This window comes from Equus caballus, chromosome 28 (genome assembly GCF_041296265.1).
Source record: "Equus caballus isolate H_3958 breed thoroughbred chromosome 28, TB-T2T, whole genome shotgun sequence".
Taxonomy (NCBI): Eukaryota; Metazoa; Chordata; class Mammalia; order Perissodactyla; family Equidae; genus Equus; species Equus caballus.
In genome coordinates, this window is record NC_091711.1 from 44,408,707 (window position 1) to 44,414,440 (window position 5,734).

General features: G+C 53.8%; 1 long non-coding RNA gene across 1 annotated transcript; it reads left to right on the plus strand.

Moving 5' to 3' along the window:
• The first annotated feature begins 1,029 nt into the window (after positions 1–1,029).
• On the plus strand, positions 1,030–3,772 carry LOC138921240 (uncharacterized). Its single transcript, XR_011433659.1, has 3 exons — positions 1,030–1,225; positions 1,488–1,703; positions 3,535–3,772. It is a non-coding gene; the product is annotated as an uncharacterized lncRNA (long non-coding RNA).
• The last annotated feature ends 1,962 nt before the right edge of the window (positions 3,773–5,734 follow it).

Sequence of the window (5,734 nt, forward strand, 5' to 3'; positions counted from 1 at the left end):
GGGCCAAGCCCGTCTCTTCTCTATGAACCGCCCGTTCTCGGCATAGGAACTTGGGATCTGAGGCTCACACTGAGGGGGTGCTGAGGGGGCTCTCGCTGAAAACCCCACAATTACAAAACCAAAATTAGGTGTGACTGTGAATTTTAACTTCCTCTTCCAAGGAGAACAGAACTCACAAGTTAGACACTTTAAAAGGCTGACAAAGACCCTAAACATCAAGCAACCCAGAAAATTAACAGGACGTCTTGTATGAACGGCCCAACCAGCTCTGTAACACATGCCTTGATTTTGTACACTCCCATCCCCTCTGCCTGACAAGGATTCCGGAATGCCATGTTCCATAGACAGAATACAAACTCCGACCAAGTTCCTTCTGGATGAACAGAAAGACTTCAGGGCACATCGAGTCTCCTGCAGGGGCTCATCTGGAGTGCTCCCTGGATGGACGACACTGGTGACCCAACGTGGCTCTGATGCCTTTGTTGCCAGGGCCTCCTAGGAATTCTGTTGATAACAAATTGTTGATGTCAATATTTCATGTCAAATCAGCAAGAAATTTAATCTTTTTCCATCGTGTCCATCAGGCTCACTCTTCTCCATTCGTCGGTGGGAGCGTTCCTGGGAGCCACCCGCACCCTCAGCAGCCCAATGATTGAACTCCGCACAGAGCTGACTGTGAGCCGCGTAAAACGCCCCATAATCTCAAGCCGAATGCATTCCCAATGCGCTACCCTAAAGCCTAGCACCCGGGGAGAGGGGGGAGGAAGGATTCAGAGTAGAAAGAGATTGAACTAACTGAGGTGGAAACGTCTCATATTTGCAAACTTTGCAGAAACCTATGACCATGTGAACACATTGCAACTACATATTGCAATTCAGTGGCAAAAAAAAAAAAGAATTTGTTTTTACTGAACGGCATTGACTTAGCAGACACATCCAGGCAGGCAGAGCCAGGCCACCCTCTGGCTGTTGCAGAGAAACTGCCCCAAAGAGGCTGCAGCAGCTGGACTCCTGCTAGATTTTGATCTCACTCCAAAGGCCCAGCCCTTCCGGGCAGGGGCAGCCTCAGCCTTATAGGAACCTGAGCCTGGGCTGGGAGGCAGGAGATCTGGGTTGCTGGCCTGGCCCTGCGGCTCCCTTCTGTGGGGCTGGGGCCCGTCGTGGGGCTCCTCGCAAGGCTGACGGGAGAGGGACCGCCATAAGAAGCAGAAAAGTGCCTGTGAGGGTAAGAGGCCTCGGATGGGCGTGGGGCTCTTCTCCCCTGCGAGGCAGCCAGCTGCTGGCTGGGGAACACTGCCATCTAGGGCTCTGCTGGGGTGGCCCCAGGAGCCTGGTTTTGGGAATTTGTCTATCTCCCCAGGCGTGGAGAAGAGGTGGTGTTTCTGAAGCAGCATTCTAAGCCAAACTCCAAACTGGGCCGTGGTTTACCAGCACGTCAGGCTCCAAGAAGAAGAGCCGGAGAGGCCTCATTTCGTTTTCCCTTTCAGGCTTGACAGATGACGGAAGATTCCTCCTCCAGCTGTCAAGAACTCCAGCCCGCAGTTTGCCTCCAACTCCATCATGCGGGACCGCTCCTCTGCATCCTGGCTTCAAACGGCTGTTTGATCAGCTTTTCATCCATTTTCCAAAAGTGTGGCAATTTAGGGATGTTCTGAATCTTGCACTCTGACGATATACCAGTGTGGCCCCAAAGCTGACATCGGGTGGGTGCCCTGCTCTCCGCCAGCCCCTCCCCCACCCACAGCCCCCAGGGCCCCAGCTCTCCCCTTTGCCAGACCCTTGGTGAGGGCAGGAGGATCAGCTGAATGCCCTTGGCAGAGGGTCAGGAGAGGCGCTGAGGGGAGATCTGGTGACCCCTGGAGGTCAGCTAGGAAGGGCAGGGGGTGGGGAATGAGCCAGCATCTGTCCTGACATCCCAATTCCACGGCCCCCTGCTCAGCCTTCCTGACAGTAACGGAGATTGACTGAATGCTGGTTAAGTGTTCTGCATCCCACGTCTTTAGTAATAAGCTTTCTCATTTGGTAGCGAATCCAGTTTTACAGAGCATTTTTTCAGCCATTTTCTCCCTTGCATGTAGGACCCTGTGGGGCGGCAGCTCCCCAGGTTTTCAGAGAAGGGGGCCAGGGATCCAAGAAGCCTCACCAAGTTCATGAGTCACTGTGGAGGAGGGCCACAGGGCGGTCAAGTGACAGGAAAAGCCAGAGGACCTGGGTGGGAACCTGCAGGCATCAGGGAGAGGGAGCCAGGGGCCCCGGCAGGCAAGGCTGTGGGTGGCGGGGGTGGAGCCTGGACCAGGGCTCATGACGGAAGCCCTGAAACCTCAAGGGTGAGGGAAGAGGCAGAACAGAGCAGGCCAGAAACCAAGGACCCAGCGAGGACTGCCGGGCGCAGAGCAAAACCAGAGCCCGGAAAGTACAATCACCAAAGATCTGTAAAGAAAGAGCTGATCACCCCCTCCCTCCGGCCCGTCTCTCTCCACCAAAGGTGTCTGTGCCCTCAAGCTCACCTGCAACCTGCCTCCCTCCTCTGATTCACCAAGTAAAGCTAAAGCTCTAGGTGAAGCCTAGAGCCCCAGCCGGGACCTGGGCCGGTTTGCCTTTACTGCAACAGGGCCGTTTGTACTTCAGTGCATCTTGCTTCAGGCTGGTGGGCAGGCCAGTGCGGGGCAGCTCCAGCCTGCGCTTGGTTGGTCAGCTAAATCAGGAGGGAGGGCCAGGCAAGGCTGCAGCAGAGCAAAAATCTGCTCACCGCTGGCAGTGGGGAAGGAGAGGGGCTGGCCCGTGGGGAAGGAGGCAAAGGACAGGGAGCGGAAAAAAGCCAGAGGGAGGAGCTGGGGGTGGGGACAGCCCCGCCCTACTGAGGGACCCCAGGAGGACAGGAGCCTCCACCAAGGGGACTGTCCCCAGGGGTGGGCAGTAGGCAGTGGGTGATGGGGGGGATGCTGGGCGGGCAAAAATTGGCAGAACCGCCCAACCAATTTGAGAGGACAGGATTAAATGAGAAAACACACATGAGGTCCCAGCGTGCCTGGCTACTCGCCAAATCCTAGCAAGGTGCCCACTGACTGCTGATTCCTTCCTGTCTCTGATGAAAAACTCCAAAAGGATGAAATTGTTTTCAAATCTCTAAATTTGGATCATCACAACTTTATTCTTTCTTTATTTGGAAATAATGAGGGGTTTTTGTTTTTTAAATTAAAAAAATTTTATTTTTTTACAACTAGGATATACAACTATGCACCAGGGCTTCGGAGAGGGAAAAAAAGAGGAAGATTGGCAACAGATGTTAGCTCAGGGCAAATCTTACCCAGCAAAAAAAAAACATTTATTTTTAAATTTACATACAGTAAAATCCACTCTTTCTGGTATACAGTTCTGTGGGTTCTGACTAACACATAGAGTCGTGTAACCACTCCCACAGTCCATATATAAAGAATATGCCGTCACCCCCTAAATTTCCTCTGGCTGCCCTTTTGAAGCCAGCCCCTCCCCCAGCCCCTGGCAACCACGGGTCTGTCCTTGTGCCTTTCCCAGAGTGTCAGAGCAGTGGAATCTTGGCACGTGGCCTCTCAGATCTGGATTCCTTCACGTGGCATAATGCGATTGCGCTCACCCATGCTGTTTGCGGGATTCCCTCGTGTCGTCCGTGATTCTGCCGACTGCTGGGTGCGCTCCACTGTGTGGACGACCACAGTTTGTTCGTCCCTTCGCCAGGTGAAGGATGTGGGCTGTTCCCAGATTTTGGTGGTTATGAATAAAGCCATGTAAACATTCATGTCTGGATTTTTGTATGAACATAGGTTTTCATTACTTTTGGGTAAACACTGAGGAGTGGGGTTTCCAGGGCCCATCAGGTTTCCAATGGCCCCCGAGTCAGAGTTGCTAAGAGGCTGGTTGGGGAGAAGAGACCGTCAGCTCTGGGTCCCCGTAAGCAGCTCGGGGATGACAAAGGTCGATTGACAGAGAAGCAAATGTCAGCTGCCACTTCAGCCTCCTGTTCTGTGCCCTTTCCCTCGAACGTAAAATTATTGTTTTGGTTTCATTTCCTTATGTTTCCACTAATATTAGGAAGTGTCCAAGAGCAGTGAAAGAATGAAATGGTGGATGAAAACAGCCCAGAAAAGGACTCCATGGTTCCCAAAGCGATGATCAAATGCCGAATAATTGGGAATCAACCTTAAAAGCCAAAATAAGTCTTGAAAAAAAATATTCATTATATCGTCATTTTTTTCTCTGCCACAAACATGATACATACCTCCATCCTGCCCTGAAGACAACAGCAGAGGGAATTCTAGAGGTGCAGGGGCTGCGCCCCGAAGCAGGCCGAGGGGCACCATCTTCCCCACGGTGCCCCCCTCACCGCCTGGGGCCAGGCCGTCTCCGCAGGGCCGTCCTGGACCAGGGGGCTTGGTCCACTGGACTCGCCCCAAAACTGCCCCTGGGAAGCCACAGCCACTCTGCTCCATTACCCTGAGCCCCAATTCTGCCCCAGTGTAGCCCTGGCATGGCTCAGGGTGAGGGCACCAGGCCTCCCTGTCTTGTCTGTTTCCACTGGCCATTTTTCAAACACTCCTTATTGCTGGAAGAGTCATGGAAACTGTATTAGTCTGGGCTCCCCAGAGAAACAGAACCAACAGGAGATACATGTATCAAGATGTATCATAAGGATGTGACTATGGAGGCTGAGAAGTCTCAAGATGTGCAGTCAGCAAGCTGGAGACCCAGGAGAGCCGACGACGTAAGTTTCAGCCCTAGTCAGAGTCCGAAGGCGGGAGAGAACTGATGTCCTAACTCCCAGACAGGCAGGGGAAGCAAATTCGCCCCTCGTCCACCTGTTGCTCCTATTCAGTGGATTGGATGAGGCCCACCCACACGGCGAGGGGCAATCCACTTCGCTCAGTCTACTGAATTAGATGTCAGTCTCATCTAGAAACACCCTCACAGACACACCCCGAATAACGCTTGGCCAAATGCCGGGGCATCCATGGCCCCCCCCAAGTTGACGTATACAATGAACCATCGCAGGAACCGGGGAAGAACAGCCATCATCCCCCGGCTCGCCCAGCGGGTCCTTTCGTGGGCAGCCCTCTCCTCGAGGGTGCGGCTGGGCGACGCTTCCTCAGGCCTGGCTGCTGGCCCTGAGCCTGGTTCTCGCTGCAGGACACCAGGCCCCGGTGGGGAGGAGGGTAGCCAGTGCCCGGGTCCTGGGAATGAACACGAGCTTTGCAGTGTTCCTTCCATGTTCCTCTCAAGTGGGGGCTGTGTTTCCTCCTAGTCCTGGTGCTCCTGGGCCTGGAGGTGGGGTCTGTGCCATCCTTGCTCCTCCCTGCTGCTTCTGGACTCTTCTCCTCCGTCTTCCCCACCAAGCTGACCTCTGAACCTCCTGTTATCAGATCTTCTTACCTGTTACCTGTTACCTCCCCTTGCTACAGTCATCAGACCTCCAGACCATTCTACCCTCTATCCCTGTAGATTTTGGCCTACAGACTCCTTCCACCAACTACTTCTGACTTCCTTCTTGGCGATGCCAGTATCCATGGAGCTGGGCTTTTGGCTTCCCAGTCCTTCCCCTCCGCTCCTCCAATGGCTTTGTCCTCCTTGGAGCTCAACATCCTGTTTCCACAGCACACTCCACACCCGGCGAGAGTGCCCAGATTTCCAGCACTTTCAGGTCATGACCTCCTACCTCCATCTCCTTCTTCCAGACTCCCTCTTCCAACAATCCATGACCACC